Genomic DNA, 20,608 nt, shown 5'->3' on the forward strand with positions numbered 1-20,608 from the left:
CGTTGGACAAGCTCAAGGGATGAGGCTCCTCCAGCACTACCTCTTGGTTCCCCCTACCTGTCTCATTCACAGTCATACCCTCTTGTCCCTGACCACAGACCGAATTTGAAGCAGTTTAATCTAATGGGTATGACTACCTCCTGAAACGCAGCATCCAGGTAACTCTCCCCCTCCCTGATGCATCGCAGTATTTGAAGCTCAAATTCCAGGTCATCAATTTTGAGCCCGAGTTCCTCAAGCACTTGCTGTAGATGTGGTCACTAGGAACCACAATGGGGTCCACCAGCTCTCACATCATGCAGCTACAAAACATCACCTGATCCTGCATCCCTACTTTATTTAATTAGTTGTAATTTGATGTCTTTTCATTTAACTACTATAAAAAAACTTACTTGTTCTTACTTGCTACTCAACTGTGCTTCCTCGTCAAAGCCTTAGATTCCCAATCTTAAACTGGTTCACTCTCACTATGGCCACTCCAAAATGGCTGCTCTGCTTGTCTCTATCCTCCTTTTATTGGCTGAGTTGCCACACACTTAGCCAATCACACAACTTTAAAAAAAACTGCTAGCTCCTCCCCTCTGCTGCTCTGGCTGCTGCAACTGGAGAAAAACAGCTGGGTAGAGAGATACTATGTTTCATATTATTTCTATGAAACATATTGTTTCCTTTTAGGAACTATTAATCATTTCTTATAATCTATATTTCTCATTTCTGAGCAGAACCAAACCAAGATACACTTTGGTACAAGCACAACAGAGAGCAATACCAACAATTACTATTTTGACCTTCAGAACCAACAAAGTCCTCGAAATTAAATCTTCCATTTACACGCATTGAACTGAACCATGTGTGGGATTAGGTCAAGTCTATGAATAAATCAAACCTAATTAAGATTTCACTTTTACCTTCCACTGGCATTTTTAATCAAATGTCTTCATAGTTTTAGAGATACATATAGCTAAAAATGAATCATAGCTAGTGAGTCAAATCAAATGTGAGAAGTTTTCACTCTTACCTTGGAAAGCTTCATGGAAACAGGTATTACCAACATTATGAATGAGATGTAAAGGAATCTCATCACTTGCATTAAACAGTAACAATCAACAAAAGTTGTTTCCAGCATTCAGAGAATATAAAAGGACAATAGCCATTTTGCTAATGCCTGACTAGAGCTGGCAGGTGAACAATGTAGATGAGATATAGCTTATAAACGTTATTATCCTAACAAAGTAAATTGCAGAAGATCGAGTTGGAGGATGTGTTGGTGATAATTTGGTTGAGTGGCACATCTACCCAAACTAGGCAAACTGCCTGATCTTCATTCCATAATACTTTTACCAATGGATCAGATGAATCTGCGATTCGGAGAGAATGTGACTGGTCCTGTGCCTTTTCCATTTTCTAGCCTGATTCCTTCATCCTCTGACTACCTTTATATCCAAATCTCAATCAACTTCATATTTGAACATATTCAATAGCAAAAGATTCACAGCCCGCTGAGGTCAAGAATCGCAAAACTTTACTCACTCTCTAAAAAAATCTTAACGAGGCAATGCCGCCTAGTTATAGACTATCCAGCTAGATGTTTATTCTGTCACTCCCTCTCAGGAACTGTATCTCTCTAGTTTGTTCCATTTAGAATTTTTACCGGCATTGGAAGCACCTGCCAGTTTATAGCAGTTTGTGTTAAAAACAGAACTGCATGGTATAATTTGGAAAGCTATGCAATTAAGCTGCACTCAGCTATCATTGTGTCTATGTACAAGAGGCTCCAGGGACTGCCTGGGCGTGACATTGAAGGAAGTGTCCTCCACATATATTTGCAGCAGCAATTTGTAAATATTTTTAATATCATTTCTTGTCTTTTTGTTTCTTCCAGAAGTCACTTCTGCTAGGCAACTAGGCTGGGAGTCACCTCTCCCACCCATATCACTTTGAATCTTGAGCAGCTATGTCGAAGCCTCAACCTAAACAGTGTCCTGCAGAAATCAGAAGGGGAGGATACACTGGGATTGTGGCCTGAATTCAGCCCAACTACTGCTCTCCACCTGGACTTACAGCATGCCTGCACCAGAGGAAGTTGTGGATTTTTCATCCATGAATCCAGAAATTGTTTGAGCAATGCAACTCATTGTGGAATGGACTATTCATCACCACCTTCAGGTTGTAGTACTTCTGTGCCATAAATAGATAAAAATATACACTGATAATGATGTGGTGTCATCAAGTGTGTATCTGGGACCTTGTGAACCAGGTCTAATATCTGATCTCCTTAACCAATGTCAATCTGAAATAGTAAATCAAACAGGAAATGAAAGAGAAGTATAGGGTTAAAGGAAAAGTAAGAAAAACAATTAAGATTTGAGATTTTGTAAACCTCCGGAAATAATTTTCAATCTGAGTGAGAATTATTCCCTACAGTTTCAAATGTTTCTTTCTAAGGCCTCCAATGTCGATTTTCATGTTAGGACCGTAAACTGCACCATTAACAGGGTCCTTCCAACATGAATTACCTGCTGTAGTGCAATTAATTCATATTGATGGCTCAAAGCCAGCAAACTTCAATGGGAAGGCTGAAATTAAGAAGTATTTCTGGTGTTGAACAGGTGAACAGCTGAATTCATTCAGCAATTTGTGGCAAATCAGAACTTTTGAGGTTTCTCTTCATGAATACAAACTGCTGCTGTTTTTGTGTACTAATATTGACAGTCATTGTGAACCTCCTGTTATTTTTCCAATAAATTCTGGACGATTTTCTTTAAAAGCATTGCTTCAACAGTAGGTGCAGAACAACTGCTGATATGGTGAGTTGAGAGATACAGACATTTGGAGCCAGGCTCAGCATGCACTGGAAAGTAGTGACCTTCATACTTAACATGGCTGATGTTATTTGGCTGCATCTTGATGGGGAAGATACTGACTTTCAAAGAGTAGGATCAATGGCTTAAAATTATTCTGTGCTATGAAGGCCAAATGGATTATGGGTTCTGTGAACTGGCTGCAATTTGATTTTGGCACAGAGTACAGGGGTCCCTGGAGAACTGCGAAGTTTGATAGCTGTTCAGATATGCAGCTGTTACTTTAACGTATTAAGCACAAGCTGAGCCAGCTAGGACATGGATGGATTATGGTGGCATTGGGGGTGGGGAAGTCATCCTTGTCTTCCGGCCCTAAACTAAAGGCTGTTTGGCCACTCAGAACTGCTTGAGTGCACACATGCCACCCAGCATGAGAAGCTAGGTCAACCAATGACATAACATTCGAGATATTAGAGACCTTTTAATTCAGAAAGAAATCAACGCACCAGTGTCTTGCAAGCAAAAGTGGGAAACAACTATTTTCAGCGAGTGCTTTGCGCTAATTGATAATAATGCAGGTATATAAGCAAGTTAGGCAACGTAAGATTTGAATATCAGCTTAGTGCTAAGTTATTTGATTAAACACTGAGCATTTTAGAAAGCCAAATTCTCATTGCCTTTCTCATCTAACTAATTAGTCAAAAGCATCATTCATTAGTGTGAAGTAGAGGATGACGATGCAGAATTGTAGGTAGAACAGAATGCTGGGAGTGGGGTGTTCGGGTGTTTGTGTAGCAATAAAGTACAAGATTTGTTAAAGTGCTTAGCAACAATATTATAGCAGGAGTGTACCAGAGTAGACACAGGCTTTCAGTGGCCATTTCATTACATGCTATATTGGAAACCAACTTCCCCATTGTTCTCCTGCAAATACTATTACCTTCAGTCCTCACCTCTACTGAAGAGTGATGACCCACGTGGGAGTACAGTTATACAGCAGTGCAGTTCCTTGGTAAGTTAACATTCCTTTTCACAAATGTCAGTGAACCATTGAGTTGTGGAATTTCACCGCCAAGCCAGATCTGATTCTCACTTATTGTCTACACGCACAAAAGGAGAAAGGCTTGACATCTAATGTTCTTTAGCATTGATCTTTCCACTTGGAACACCAAGGACAATTGCTTCAGCTGATATCAGAGAAGAAAAGCACATATCAGTGATTAACTTAGGCTGCAGAACTCAGAAATGTGGGACACAGTGCAGTTACTATTTCAGCCGTTAATGGTGCCTTTATTTTGACCTTGTGTTATTTGGTCAGAAAAACTGGTCTAATTGGTTCCAGGACTAATTAGTCGTTGTATACATTTCCATTTCAGAACAGAACATAAACAGAGCTGGTAGTGCGTTTTCAAAGTGTTTTCCATCCACATTTTGGAAGGCTGAGGGGTTACCTAATGGAGGTTTATAAAATCACGAAGAGCACAGATAAGGTGAACGGTCACAAGCTATTTTTCCCAGGGTAGGAGAGTCTAAAACTAGAGGGCATAGGTTTAAGGTGAAAGGGGAAAGATTTAAAATGGACCTGGGAACAACTTTTTCACATAGAGGATGGTGGGTATATGGAATGAACTGCCAGAGGAAGTGGGAGAGGCAGACACAATTACAATGTTTAAAAATACAAGGTACATGAAAGGATATGGGCAAGATACTAGGAAATGGGACTAGCTCAAGTGGACAACTTGGTTGGCATGGACAACTTGGGATGAAGGGCCTGTTTTCATGCTGCATAACTCTATGATGCAAGTGGTGGTAAACAGAATATCTCAAAGTTCAAGAAAGAGTGCACTACAAGAACTATTGTGAGGAAATCAGTGCCGTGGTGGGCTTAGTTTCTAAATAGAAGATGTAATCAAAGACAAGATGTCCTTCAACTCTCCAGAGCCTCACCCAAATAAGGCACGAGAAAGTATCTGATATATTCCAGGAAAGGTATGGTGTCACCAAGCTGGAGAGAAATTCAAGGCCAATTTAGGTTTTCACTGAATAGATATTCCCTGAACAAAGCATCATTCATTGCTATGAAACAGAGGATGGTGAGGGAGGATTGATATCTATTAATTGTTTGGATCCAATTAGAGTAAGTCTCCAAGCATAAACTACAACAATGATTAGCACAGGCATAGCTAATTTTTAAAACAAGACTTCAGAAAAAAAGACTTTTCATGAAAAGACAGCCAAAAACTGTCTTGTAGCTTTCTGGTGCCAGATCTTGATTTTCTATCTACCTTTAAGGACATTTTCAGTGTACATTCAAAATTACTCTGCCTCCCCACTTCAGCAATAACAGCCTGGATATCACATGATAAGAATGCTGGTGGCATTTTTTCCTGTTTTGTTAATATTAATAGGCTACAACTTTCATGGAATGTATCCAATTTCCCACCATAACTTCAGCAGCAGATTGGTACAGGATCTACAGAACCAATGAATTGAATTATTGTTGATTTCATTTACCTCACTTTCCATAAAACACAAAATAAAATACTTTCATCTAGCTCACAGCTACTGTGATGATATATTCCTTATCATACAGAGTAATTTCAAACTTCAGCATAACTCATCATTATGAGGGAATAATTGATTCAGATCCTCCCTGCATTTTTGTTAACCTCCCCCCCTCCCAGATTCTACCACTCACCTACACACTAGGGGCAATTTACAATGGCTGATTAACCTACCAACATGCATACTTTTGGGATGGGGAGGAATCTGGAACTCCTGGGGGAAACCCTTGTGGTCACAGGGAGAACATGCAAATTCCACGCCGACAGCACCCGAGATCGGGATTGAACCTGGGTCTCTGGCGCTGTGAGGCAGCGGCTCTACTAATATACTATTGGGCCGCCCCTCCATGCCGGAATCTCAGCTCACACTTCCAGCAGCGTTGAGGGAATGCTGAACTGCAATATGTGCTGTCATAAGACCACTGCTGGAATCTTCTGTACAGTTCCTCACCTAAAGGAGGAGATAGTTGCCACCGAGGGAGTGCAGAGAAGATTCACCAGACTAGTTTCTGCACCGGCCGGTCTTTCACATGAGGAAAGATTGAGAAGACTAGGTCCCTGTCTTTTAACATTTTGATGTGGGGAGGATGTTTCCCCGACTGAGGAATTTAGCACTATGGACCATAGTCTTAGAGTAAGGGCGAGGACATTTAGTTCTGAAATGAAGAGAAACTTCTTCACTCAAAGGGTAGTAAATCTTTGAATTCTCTACTCAGGAAGGTTGTGAAGGCTCAGTCGTTGTTTTCATTCAAAACTCAAATCATGATGTTGAGGATCAGCCAAGATCTTGTTGAATGGCAGAGTAGGTACAAGTGGTTGAATGATCTGCTCCTGCTCCTACTTCTTATGTTTTAACGGATGATATATTAAATCAAAGCTCCATATGGCCTCTTGAGAGAAGGTAAAAGTTCCTGCACATTGTTTGGAAGACCATCAGGATGATTGTCAGCAAGGGAAAGGTGTAGGAGGGGGTCTTCATGGTACTATGGCCAATATTTATCCCTCAACCACAATACAAAAAAACATTATTTTGGTAATTATCACATTGCTGTCTGTGGAATTTTGTTGTACATAAATTGGGTGTGGTATTTTCTAAATTATAATAGTTACCACTTCATTTGGCTGTAAAATGCTTTGAATCACATGAAGGGTGCTATAGGAATGTAAGTCATACTTTTTCTTTCATTGTCAAAGGAGATGTTTCTCATATGAAATTGAGCTCCATTTGCCAGAAGATAAAATAAAAAAAGTTGTCTACATGCTCACAAAGAGAAGAACATTTTTATAAAGAATAGAAATCTACCAAAACACACATTTGAACAGAACCTCGGAACATTATCGCACACAAATATTTTCTCCAATAAATCTAGACCGGTAAATCCAAATACCCAATATCAACTGATTTCATGTACCATGCTTGAACAAAATTTTGTGCAAATTGTAACCAGTCTTTTGTTCAAGGCTCTTTTGAGATCTTCCTGTAAATACCTTGTGATTATTTTAAATTTGTTTCTTCTTGTCTTCATAACCAGTGAAAAGTTCCAGCACAGTTTCCTTTATCAGATCCATTCTAACCCTAAAGACCTCTACCGGGTCATCATGTAGTTCCCTCATCTCCAATGCAAAAACCCACACTTCTGACATTTCCCTCCACAACTCTTCATTTTGTTAACACCCTTGCAAATGTATCAAATCCATTGCATTACAAACACGATTTTCAGGTAGTTAATGAAAAGTTGCAGTTATGAATGCTTCTGGGATAAATTATTAACTTGGTTTACAGGCTAGTCTGGAGGGAGCCCCTGGTTGTCACTATTCCAAAATATCCAACTTCACTTGGATCTAGATAAAACAAGTATGAGAAAGAGTAGGATGTTTATGTTTTAAATAATTATATCAGAGTCTGGATTTTTCTTACAAACTGGGATGGCAGGCAACCCTTTGTGCTGAGTCTGCCTCATAGGAAATGCCCATTAGCAGGCAAAGGGAAGAAGTGTCAGCACCATACATGGTAATTGCTTCTCTTCAACAAGGCATCGCAACAGGTTGGATGAAAATGAATAATATTTTTCATGCAACTGTCTAATACGTCCTAATGTTAGGACTAGCTGCTGTGATTCATCAGAAAATTTCTAAAGTAGCCACCATAATGTTACTTAGATTGTAAAATTACGGAGCATAATAAGTTATTATTTAACAACGTGCAGCAAAACTGTTAAAATAAGACAGCATCTCAAAGTTTTTCACAGGAGTATAATCATGCAGTCATTGAGACCAAGCAAATGGAGACATTAGGAAAGGTGACCAAAAAGATTTATTCACAAAGAGGTAGAACCTGGCATGATGTCTTTGGGTGATGTCGCTAAGGACTGTATGCAGACTAGGAATGAGGAATAAGGCCTTACTGAACTGTAGATCTTACTGAACGCAGGACAAGACATCATAGCAGAGATTCTCTGGGTATACGTAGATAAATAAAAGTTGGTTCATGTGAGGGCATCATTTCCTCGAGAACTATTTGGGAAGAATGGTCATCTGTGTCAAAGACTGCAGGCAGGTCACAGACTTGACGAGGGAATATGTACTAAAACCACAATTAGGGAGAACATCATTACTGACTTTGATTGGGGTCATTCCAGAGGGATCACGGAAGTGGGAAATATCAAACATGGAGCAATGAAAGAGATGTAGCAGATTTTTGAGAGTGACATGTTCAAGGTCTTGAAATGACAGATTAGTTAATGGGCAGTACTGTGCAAGGGCATGGATTTTTGATAATGGCAGATTCGAAAAAGCAGTAACAACTATAAAAGTGATCACAAACATCACTAATTTTCATTTACTCTCATTACAATATTTAGCAAATGAACTTTATTGCTTATTTATGTATGAAAAATAAATCATATTATATTTACTCCAAATACTGCCTTTTGGTCTGTGTCATTAGCTGTCTGGCATGTTGCCAGATTGCTTTTGGCAAGTTTTCAATCCTCTACAACTTTCCTTTCCTTCTTAGTATGCTTGAGAAAAGTTCCTGTGAGTGTAAGGCAGGAATTCTTTTATAACTGAAGTCCGGGCATAAGCATTCAGCAGGAAACAGACAGCACTACTCTAAGTGAGCTAAAACAACCTAACAATGCACTGGGTGCCCCCTAACTCAATTACCTGCCAATCCTGGCCTTGCAGTTTTCACAGCACCACCAGTTACAATACCTAAAATGGAATATTAGTCTGTTCAAATTGTTATGAGTTGTTGAGGTTGGCTCATAATATCTCAATGCACAGGGACGAGACTCACTTTGACAAAAAGCATAGAAGTCGGCTTTTATCGTGCCAAGTTTCTGCAAACTCTTCAAATATTAAACCTCAGCACTTTGATCTTTTATTGAATGTTACATTTTTTCCAAAGGTCATGGATTAAGTGCATCTTCTCATTGAATGCAACTATTTCCATGTTCCAGATGATGCCAGCTAATATTTAAAGTTCATTAAAAAAAGGTATAATTTATTAGTACAAGGTCTTAAATTAATGCTGAATGATGTAAATCTCTTTAGGTTCTTTGTCTCTTTTATGGATGTTGACTTGGACTTTGCTATGGATTTTCACTAATGGCATTTTAAATTTAGTTCTTCCTCATTGTAACAACTGTTATGTTGCTGTATTCACTCAAGGAATGTAACTCCCAATCACCTTAATCTAATGCCAGGTTATAAAATCTGCCACACTTTACAGAATATCACAGATGAGATTTATAATTAAACACTATCTAGTGCATGGGCTCAAGTCATACATTCATAGAGATTCATAGAGAGATACAGCAAGGAAACAGGCCCTTTGGCACACCTTGTGCCCACTGACCATCAACCATGCATTTACTCAAATCCCACATTAATCCCTTTTATTTATTCTCCCTATATTCTCATCAACTCCCCCTGATTCTATCACTCATCCAAACACTGGGGGCAATTTACAGTGCCCAACTAACCTACCTAACCTACCAACATGCACGTCTTTGGGATATGGGAGGAAACAGGAGCATCCCGGCGGAAACTCACGTGGTCACAGGGAGAACGTGCGAACTCCGCACCGACAGCACCTGGGTCTCTGGTGCTGTGGGGCAGCAGCTCTACTAGCTGTGCCACTGTGCTGTCCTTCTTGACCTTCTGTTCATCTGCCCACTCAGTTGGTCTGCTCGTTCACTTGCCCAGTGTTAGCCTACATGCTTTTCAGTATAGTTGCAGTTTAAATGTTTTCTTGTGCACATGCCTGACTGCTTCCCCACCAAGCTAGTCATCTATTTTAAAATTTTGGTGGAACTTGTCCAAAAAAATTTCACAATTAATAAGCTGCTTCATTGAACATTTTGAGATTATTATCTGGGAAGAAATTGTTTTAAAAAATTTAAACCATGAAATTGCTGGCAGATTTAGTTCCCAAGAAATTCTTTCCCAGCGGCATGAAGATTCTCTGGAATATTGCCTTGAACAAATTAGCTGAAATACCAGGTGAATTGACCTTCAAGGTGTGCATTAAAATAATGGCACCAGGTTTTTCTCAATGGAAGCCTTGGAACACATTCCAGAGCCCGGTCATGCAGCTGTTCATACTATTGATTCACAATTCCAGGGACCAAGTTTTATCCTGACCTCAGGTGCTGTTTTTGTGGAGTTTGCATATTATCCCTGTGGCTCCATGGATTTTCTCTGGCTTCTTCCATTCCTTTCCCCATCCTAAAGATATACTGGTTGGTTAACTGACTGTTGTAAATTACCTCTTGGTGTAGCAAAGTGGCAAATGAAACAAATGACAGTTACAGGAATATAAAGAGAGTGGGGAATGAGAAGGGTGAGCTTGCTCTGCTGGGAGCCAGCAATGGACCTGGTAGACTGAATGACCTCCTTTTGTGGTGTAGTAGGTGAAGTGGAGAGGTTTTGGCCTCGAAATTCTATCACATAGCACCATATTTTTAGTCATTATGAGATTAATTTTTTTCACATAGCCCGATTTTGGAAATTATTGCACAGACCTCAGTGTGTAATATGTGATTCATGAAAGGTTCAGGCCTTGAACCCAACAGAAGGTTTTAACAGGGTAGGGCCCATTTTGGTTTAGTTAAAGGCCTACTGCTGGCTAGTCTGGCATTTGAAGATGTGGCTTTATTCTTCATGAGTGGTCATACTACTCCTTTTATATTGCGGCGGATACTGCCCATCACGAGCCGTAGCAGAGATGTCCATTTCCAATGGCACTATGTCCCACAAGCAGTATAAAACATGTGGTGCCTCTTCTCAAAAACCACTTGCCAGTCCAAGGCAAGCGTGCCCCAAAGCCACAACACAAGTCAAAGCAGTGATTCCCAAATGTTTAAAGCTTTAGGTCCTTCTTTCACAGCAAGGAATCACAGATAAAACCTTGATCCTCACATGGCGTTTAGACTAATGCAGGAATGTGGACACAATGCCCAAAATTCAGAACTGTCCTGCCATTTTACATTATGGTATCAGATCATCATTCCCTTGCTGGTTTGATTAATAGTGGTGCAGATTCTTCACACAATGCCAATTCAATGTATGGTTTTACACATTGGTTTTATACATTGAAGAGTTTTGGGCCTTTGATGTTTTAGGGTGAATGTGAGCACTGGGCTGCTTAGTTTTAAATAAGTGAATGGCAAAATTGTATTTATTATTTCAACTCAAAACAGAAAATACTGGAAGAACTGTTGACCTGAAGCATTAACTCTGTTTCACTCCCCATGAATACTGACTGACCTGTTGAGTAAACCCATCATCTTTCTTTTTGTTTCACATTTTGACATTTACAGTTTTTTGCTTCAATTTATCATTTAGATGGTTTGAGGAATTTGAATGGGTATATTTTGGCAAAACAAAATAATTTGATTCATTCATACTTTATGCAAATTAAAGCAGCATGTAGTTTTTCAGGTGACTTTGCCTCACTTAAGTGCTTGTTAATTATCCTTCCAAAAGCATGGGAGACACATGGTAATGCATTTAGAATCATGGAGTCTGGTACGTGCAACACTGAATCTCTTTGTTACATCAGTCATAATTTCAATTAATTAGATTCTGGCAGCAAAACTGGTCTCCAGAGCACAGAGGAGTGTAGTTGAGGCAAAATGGTGATCAGTGAGGCTGAACTTGAAACACTTTCTGATCCATACCCATAAATTTAGAATTGACATCTCATGGTAATATTGATTGTTCAGAATAAACTAATTGCTTGAATATGCTCTCAGCAATGTTTATAAGCATAAAGATAATCTTGTTAAAGACTCTGAGGTTTCTTTCTCTAGCAACATTGAAATTGTCCATTCTTAAAGACTGCAAAAATATAAATGAAATAATCAATTGTGCATGATCTGTGGAAGGAATGAGTATGGTAACTTTGACTTCACATTTTCTTCCATTCCCCTATATACCAGCAGAAAATAATAAGAAACTTAATCAGGGATATTTACTCTCCCATTGTGTTACTAGTTAATTACTGAGAAATGTTAGGACACCGTTTTCCCTACCCTAGGATCAAGGATAACCAATGTTGCCTTTTCCTTGGGTGTGTTCTCTAATACATATCTAATACAGCAACTATAAGCAGGGAATCAATAATAAGGGGACCTAGATTTAAAATAACTGGTAGAAGGATTGGAGGTGGGGAAATCCTTTTTCACCTCAAAGACTAGAGCTAACTATCTGAATGTAAGGCAGAGGCTGAAACCCTTACAAGTACATGTCTATATGAAGAGCCTTTACCTGTGGGGTATGGACCTAATGTGAGTGGGATTAAACTGGCTAGATCCTTTTCCACCTGCACAGACATGATGGGCCAAATGGCTTCCTTTTGTTTTGTTAAGTTTTCTATGAGTCTGGTACATAAATAATATTATATTGCCCTTGGCATCTGACTGAATGTAGCCAGCAGTTCTTCAGCAATGTGTCAAGCAGCTACTGTATTATAATCACAAAATAATCCATGTGTTTATGCATACTCCATTTTCTCATCCATGCATTCTCTCTCAGTGCCATCTCTAGATGTGGGGTCAACATGTTTCTATTACTTGTCTTGACACCATACCATCTCTAATGCATTAAGCTCCTTGTACTTCATTGCCTTAAAGAAGTTACACCTAGCACCAGAAGACTACATGAGAGACCACAACCTCTCCTTTCACCTTCCAATCATTTGCATTCCCTTACCACTGACCTCATTCTTCTCCCCAACCATTTATGGAGATTGTGCAAAATCTCCTTGATCCAAAGCAGAGTCTCAAGCAAAAACAATTCCACTTTTTAAGGCTTTAACATCAGCCTTCAGTGCTATCTTTGCAATTCTCTCATCTCATATTCGTAAACTTCAACTAACCCCAGAAGTGCACTAAATTCCAGTCACCCATTTTCCTTAGTTCCAAGCTTAACACATTAACTTTAAGACTCTCATCCTTGACTTTAATTTACTTCATGGCCTTGCCCTGTTGATTCCAGCTTTACAACCCCAGTCACATCCTTTGATTCAGCTCCGGCATTTAACACACTCCCATACTTTCCAACCGTCACTGATGGCAGAGTTTTGGTCTGTCACACTCTCACTCTGCCTTGTAATGAGACAAACCCACTATGTTTGTCTCCACTATTTCTAAACCCATTTTTAACCAAAAAATTGTTTTCCTTTTCTCTCTGCTCACTTTTCTATTCATCCACAAACAAGTGAGATGCTTTGGAAATTGTGATAATATGTAAAAGTGAGTACTTAGAAGACAGTGTTCCTTAAGCAGGCTGAGCTTACTTTAAAATACCAGTAGCCTAATACAGGAATTGACATGCCCAGGATGGGAGGAAGGTTAATGAGCAATAAAATGAAATTTCAAACTCACTGTAAGTCTTAAGAACACAATGACTGTCTTCTTAAATGGTAACAATTCTGTCTCCCTCTTTCTTTCTCTCAGTAGTAATCTGATGTTGATCAAACACTCTACAGGCAATTAATTATTTGTCTTAACTATTTATACAATCTGATATGATAGCTTTAAATGTGCCAAAAATATTAAATTATTTGACAACTCTTTTAAATATGCTCTATTCTTCTTGCTTCATTAAGAAAATTAACTTGATTTTCCATTTTGTAGTCACTCCAACATTTTTGCTAAAATTATCAACAGGAGCAATTTCACTCTCAAAGGCAAACCATGGGCCATCTGGCTATGTTCAGGATCCAAGGTATTTTCCAAAGCATAAATATAGCAGAGAGACTGGAAATTAAAAAGAAAATGCATAAAGCAAGAAGGCTTACTCCACCTATTGCCAAACAAATAGACAGAGCATAGGAATCCAACAAAGACCTGTGTAAACATGAACTTATAAGCTGAAAAAAAAGCCATAGAAATGATTTAATAATAATAATTTTCTGTGATGATCAATATCTCGGTGCTTTCTGTATAATATTATGCATGAACATTGCAGCTTTCTTTTTAATTAGTAGAATTTTGTCTTCAGACTTTCACATCGGAACATTTATAGGCAGTAAAAATACAAATGTTGAGTGACGCACATCAGGGAATATGGACTCAGTTGCATTATGCACAAATATGATGATGTTCTAATTTAGACTTTATCCTACCAGTGTGGCTTTGCCATTGATTCTACTTCATAATGATTGAAATGATGACAAATAAATCATATAACAAATATGAGGATGCCAGGCCCTAAACCCACAAGGGAACAAGTTTTACTGTTTTGATGTTAGGTCTCATTTGGGTGGAAAGCAGAAAGGAAAGTGAGCTGGCAAGGACAAGATGCCTATTTATAAACATTAAGTTTTGGTCTCTGTACCTAAAGAAAGATGTACCTGCTTTGCAATTAGAGCAGATTAGATTCAATAGATTGATTTCAGGAATGAGTAATGAAAAGTGATAATGTAAGATTGGCTGATACTCGCCAGAGCTTAGAAGAATGAGAAGTTATTTCATTGAGACATACAAGGTTCCAAGAAGGATAGACACAGTAGATGTCAGCAGGCTGCTTTCCTCAGCTTAATGCTCTAGAATTAGGGGATATAATATCAGGATAAGGGATTGGCCATTTAGAGATCTAATGAAGAACAATTTCTTTGCACAGACAGTTATAAATCTTTGGAGTTTACTACTTTAGAGGGCCCTGAATGCTCAGTCACTCAGTAGATTCAAGACTGAGTGACATATATTTGAACATCATGGGAACTAGAGAAAATGGAGAATGGACGGGAAAGTGGAATCGAGATATAGGATCAGCCTGACAGAGGAGGTTAGAGGGATCGTATGGCCTTATCCTCCTTCTAATTTTCTTAAATAACTTCCCCTTACCAGCAGAAAAATTGAACTCAAAAATATCACATAAATTCTTCAGGAAAAAAATGCAACAACTTTTTTAAAATTGCCTGGATTTGGCATAAAATTAAAAATTCAGTTAAATGTAGGAGCTTGCAATTTATGCTTGCAAGAATAGAAAAAAAAATTCTTAATTTATTTGTGAAAACAGTAATGCAAAGTACTGCAAGTTTCTGAGGAGCATAGGGTGTACCCATAAAGGGAAGCAAGCACAAGTGGGAGTTCATACTTCTCATCAGATAACATGCACACACAAAAATGAAATCTTTTGATGAAGAGTCCAAACAGTCAGAGACAAATTGCACTTAATATTGCAAATATTTCTTGACATAGTCAGCAAACCATAGACAAAAAGATGCTGACATGCCTATCACTCCAACATGTTATGCTCAACACGTCACTCCTCTTATTAACTTACCTCGCACATCTAAAGCGAGAAGGAGCAGACAGTAAACACAAGGTCAGCAGCAAAAAGGACATCTTGGAAGGGACCAACCTTATATTATTGGGCAATTAATATCAGATATTTAATTTTTTGGATACAAGGTTCAGACGTAATTCAATATCCCAAATGGGTACACCTTGAGCACCAATCAGTACTTGGATTTTCATTAGTTTCTATTTTAGGAGCTTCACTCCCTTTTGCACTTAACTAAACATATGATTAACCCAATTGTTAAACATACAATACGAATATGGTTTTAATTTCATAAATTTTTTGGATTGAATAAATTTAACTTGTCAAGTCCCATTCAATCTAATTTTTTCTTTCATCCATCCAGAGTTGACTCAGCTTTTTCTATATGGAAAAGGAAGGGAATAGTATGTTTTCGTGATTTATTCATTGATAACTGTTTTTCATCTTTTGAACAACTGTTTAACAAATACAATTTGTCTAGATCACACTTTTTTCGATATTTGCAGATTAGAAATTTTTTAAAAGCTACTATACCCTCTTTTCCCACACCTTACAAAACTGAAATTACGGAAAAAATTTTAGGTTTTAATCCTTATCGGAAGGGCTTGATAGTAATAATCTATGATTTAATTATGAAAATACGTCCAGAATCACTGGACAAAATTAAGAATGAATGGGAAAGTGAACTCCAGACATCTTTACCTACAGAGACATGGAAGAAAATTCTTCATTTAGTTAATACATGTTCAATGTGTGCCAGACACTCTTTGATACAGTTTAAGGTAGTTCACAGGACCCATATGTCAAAAGATAAGCTAGCCCGTTTTTATCACCATATAAATCCTATATGTGACAGATGTAAATCGAATGTGGCTTCTTTGACACATACGTTTTGGTCCTGTCCTCTTTTGGAAAAATATTGGAAAGACATTTTTAACATTATTTCAAATGTATTGGAGATTGATTTACAACCTCACCCTATCACTGCAATTTTTGGATTACCAAGGATAGAGTCTGGCCATGTATCTGCTTCCGCTAACCGTATGATTGCCTTTGTTACATTAATGGCCAAACGATCCATTTTGCTTAAATGGAAGGATCCAATACCCCCACTACTTTTCAATGGTTCTCTCAAACTATATCATGTTTAAACTTGGAAAAAATAGGAGTGGTTCTGTTGATCCTTCGCTTAAATTTGAAGATATTTGGAGTCTATTTATTCAATATTTTCACATGATATAGATCCCTTTTCAATAACTTTCCGATTTAGAGGAACGGAGTTGACAACATAATATTGCTCTGTTTCTGTTGATAAATTTTAGTCCAGTCTTTTTTTTTCTTTTTTTTAATTTTTCTGTTTGGTTTTATATATTGTTTATAATTTTTCTTATTGATTTGGGGATTTTTTTTTCTTTCTTTTCTTTGAAATATATATATATATATATATATATATATATAAATAATAGGTCTTTTTCTTTCCTTTCTTTTATATTATATTCATTTACTAAGAGATTGTGGGATCTACAGATTTTTTTTTTATTTTGTTGTTCTTTATGATTATCTATGCCATGATTGTTCTTCTGATCTCTGTGTATTACATGTACAAACATTGATGTTATATATTAATCTTGAATATTAATTTGAAAACTAATAAAAAGATTGAAAAAGAAAGGAAGGGACCAACCCGATCAGGCTCTGCTCAGTTGATGCAGATAATAAAGATAAACAGGATACCTCTGAATCATCCACAAAGAATGTATGATCAGCTGGTGGGCAACTCAGCTATACTGTGCATTTTCCAAGAGGCTGAAGGAGTCCATCTCAAGCATGAATCCCATGCTATGATACTTCTTTTCAGAAATGTCTTTGTTCATGGAAACAGTGCTTAAAATCAACCTTATCCTGGTTATGATAAAATGTCAACCCTGTTTCTCTCTCCACAGATGCTGCCTGACCTTCTGAGTATTTTCAGCACTCTCTGTTTTTAACCATTTATCGCACTATGGATCTGCAACAAATCATATAAGTGTGCACCCCCTCATAGAGCTCTTTGCCATGAAACAGAAACTAATTTCTCTCTCCACAGTTGCTGCCGCACTTGCTGAACACACTAGTGTTTGCTGCACTGATTTTTGATTTCTGGTATCTGCAGTATTTAGTTTTGTTTTTGACTTCTAGCTCATGGCTGATAGGGAAGTGATCTTGAGATAATCAGAGAGATGGGGATTCTGCTCACATCTCTCCCACTTATTATACAGTGTCCCTCTTCACTGCTGTGCAATACTCTGCAAAGTGCAGCACTTCATGACCTTTCTGGGACCCAGGTTGGTGCATAAAGAGACTTCTGAATTGTTTCTCGGCATGCTGATGTCTTGTTCAATGACGTATCTGGTTATCCAACTGCTTTCACTGTACTCTTTCTGGCCTCTATGATTGAATTACTTAAGTGACTTTGGCCACATTTAAAGAGATAGTTACCATATATCTAAAGGAGCTTACAAACTTCCTACAAGGTGCAGAAATCTGGGAGGGTGGACTGTCGCATGCAAAGACATTGGACAAGCAGTTGTAAATACAAACCCAAATCAATAGACACCAACTGAGCAATTAACATCTTGGGCAGATCTCTTCCCAGGTGCCAGCTCCTCTGTCTGACCTTCTTGCATTTTGCAATGGGGGTCTTTGCATCCAGGATTGACGTGGGCTTAAGCCAGCAGTGGCATCTTCTGCCCTGGAGCCCATTCATGCTGTTGGGTCACCCCTGGATGATTTAGGTGGACTCCCCGGAGAGTGCAATAGGGCAATGTGATCTTTCTCAGATTTCTCAGCTCCATGTCTGTTGCATCACTGAACCAGAGTTCCTTTTTACCAGCATGCATTTGGAAAACCCTAAACATCAAGCTAACATAAGGAATTTAATCATATTGGGTAACTATTGAAAGGCAAGCTTTTGTTTATTACTCTCTTGATATCATAAGGCAAGATCATGTTAGTCACTGGTTGTGGAACCCACTGCTGGAGTACAGTCTGTGGATGGTGGTCACCACTTCCACATTTTTAGAAAGAGTTTACTAGAGAATATTCTAAGATTGCTAACATCCCTGTGGGATGAACTTCAAACAATTGCAATTGAGTTGAGGGCAAGATGGACAAAATCAGGAAAGTAATAATGACTTAATTCATAGCATGAATTTGCAAAGGTAGGCTTGCAATAGTACTGGGAGAGAAACAGTTTAAATTACATAAAAACTTTTTATACTCTTTTTTTGAAAAAAGCAGACAGACTAATATGGTGTTATGGCTCCTGTTGAGAGCCAGCTATTGTACTTGCTCAGTCATCAGCCATCATTTTTATAGAGACCAGACACTGAGCAGGTGGCACTCAATACTTATGCCTGGGGATGGGGAGGAAGGTGGGAAGGGGCTGCTTCACTCCATTTCACATCCCAGCTGTGGGAGGTGTGGCCCTGATGCTCTGCTCCATCCTGCACCAGAAGCAGATCCCACCAGGCTGGTGACTGCCCTTCACTGGTGGGGTGGGCTGACTCCCTGAAACTCCTCGTGTGCAGAGTGTGAATGGGGCAGAACTTGACACTGATAGTCCAGGCCACAAAAATTGCAATAGAGGTCTAATAAGGTGGAATCTGCCATTTTTCCGAAATAGTAGAGTTTCAAGGATCACTGGCCATTTTTATTTCCTCAGTCTAGCAACCTTATGATTAATATCTGTGTCACCATCACTTACTCAGCCAAGATCAGCAAACACACTGCATGCCAGTCACATAGAAACTGATTCCTTTACGGTCTATTGCATTCAGCGGTACCTCAAAGGTACACCAAACTCACTTTTAACATATCGGATACCTCTCATAGGCCCAGCACATAAATGCAATTACAAGGAAGGGCTCCAGTGTCTTTACTTTCTTAGGAGGTTAAGGAGGTTTGGCTTGTCACTGAACACTCTAACAAACTTCTGCAGATGTACTGTTGAAAGTACCCTGACTGGTTGCATCATGGTCTGGTGTGGCAATTCGAATGTGCAGGAACGTAAGAAGCTGCAAAGAGTAGTGGACTCAGCCCAATACATTTCAGGCACATCCCTCCTCACCATCAGTAGTAACTACATGAGGTGCTGCCTTTAGAAGGCAACATCCATCATCAAACATCCCCACCATCCGGGCCATGCCACCTTCTGGCAGCTACCTTCAGGCAGGAGGTACAGAAGCCTGAAGTCCCACATCACCAGGTTCAAGAACAGCTACTTCCCTTCAACCATTCGGTTCTTGAACCAATTGGCACAACCCTAATCACTACAGAGTAGGAGCACTATGACCACTTTAATCACTTTGCACTAAAGTGGACTTCTTTTGTTCTATTTGTGTTCTTCCTTGTAAAAATTGTGTTTAATTTATGTTTATTCTGCAAGTAAGATTTTCATTGCACCTGTGCATACGTGTACTTGTGCATATGCCAATAAAATCAACTTTGACGAGTTTCATGGTGTATAATGTTCAATAAAGCAAAAGTTTCCCTAAACTTCTATGAAACTTTATTGGATGCTGACTTCAATAATTAGTGTAAAATAGTATTAATTGTTACTGCCAATGAATTTGATCCATATGTAATATACATGCCAAACAAATGATTTTGCACATGATCTTGATGGGAATTCTTTGAGAGGCTTTACAAACATTTTAATTAAGTGTCATTTTCCTGGAAAATTTCTTCAATTTTTGATTGTCATCAGAAATAAAAATGTAGTCTACTAACTAATAAAGCAGAATCATAGCCAAAATACAAAGAATCACTGTTTAAAATATTGTACAATCTTTCACTAAATATAGCTAAATCTATTTTAAATATTTACTACGGAAATGTTCTGTTACTGAATGAATTTGTAGAATATTTATCTGGTTCAGTAAATTATGCAATTATATTTTGTAACAGATATAAAAGGGTACAGCTATTTTTCTTGCAGCAATATTTATTTTGGTTTTACTCTGTACATATGAAATAATCAATAGTTGTATTTGCCAGCAAAAAACATCTTCATCAGCCTCCAGAAAAAAATAAAAGAAATACAATCATTAAACTGATCATTATATGACGTTTTCAGTCCCAAGACCAGTAGGAACAGCCTTTTCAAAGCAATCAATAGTTATGAAAGAACAATGGCCCCAGGATTTTATTTTTATTTTGCTTGAAAATTGGTATCGTAATGATTTTGTACCATCACTAGGGGATAAAACCACTAATGCTCAGTGTGATTGCTGGCAAATTATACCAGCTGTATAGAACAAAGTGCACATTATTCTGCTGTTGTTTGCATTTGAAATAAAAGGAACTGGGAATCTTTTGTCAATGAAAAGCGGCCTCTTGGATAACCATAATTACAATCACTTTTCTAACCAGAGCATACTTATCTCCAGGGGAGTCCAGTTTGCA

General features: G+C 38.3%; 1 protein-coding gene across 4 annotated transcripts in view; it reads right to left on the bottom strand.

The window, feature by feature from the left end:
• Window positions 1–20,608, bottom strand: part of pde1a (phosphodiesterase 1A, calmodulin-dependent) — a 411,318-nt gene that overhangs the window by 109,586 nt on the left and 281,124 nt on the right. Inside the window, exon 1 of one of the 4 annotated variants that reach the window (XM_052023524.1) lies at window positions 13,258–13,343. The exons of the other annotated variants lie outside the window; for them this stretch is intronic. The gene's annotated coding sequence lies outside the window, so the exon portion shown is untranslated. Of the gene's footprint in view, window positions 1–13,257; window positions 13,344–20,608 lie in introns of those variants that run through there. 4 annotated transcript variants of the gene reach the window in all.

Source organism: Pristis pectinata, chromosome 1 (genome assembly GCF_009764475.1).
Source record: "Pristis pectinata isolate sPriPec2 chromosome 1, sPriPec2.1.pri, whole genome shotgun sequence".
Classification (NCBI taxonomy): Eukaryota; Metazoa; Chordata; class Chondrichthyes; order Rhinopristiformes; family Pristidae; genus Pristis; species Pristis pectinata.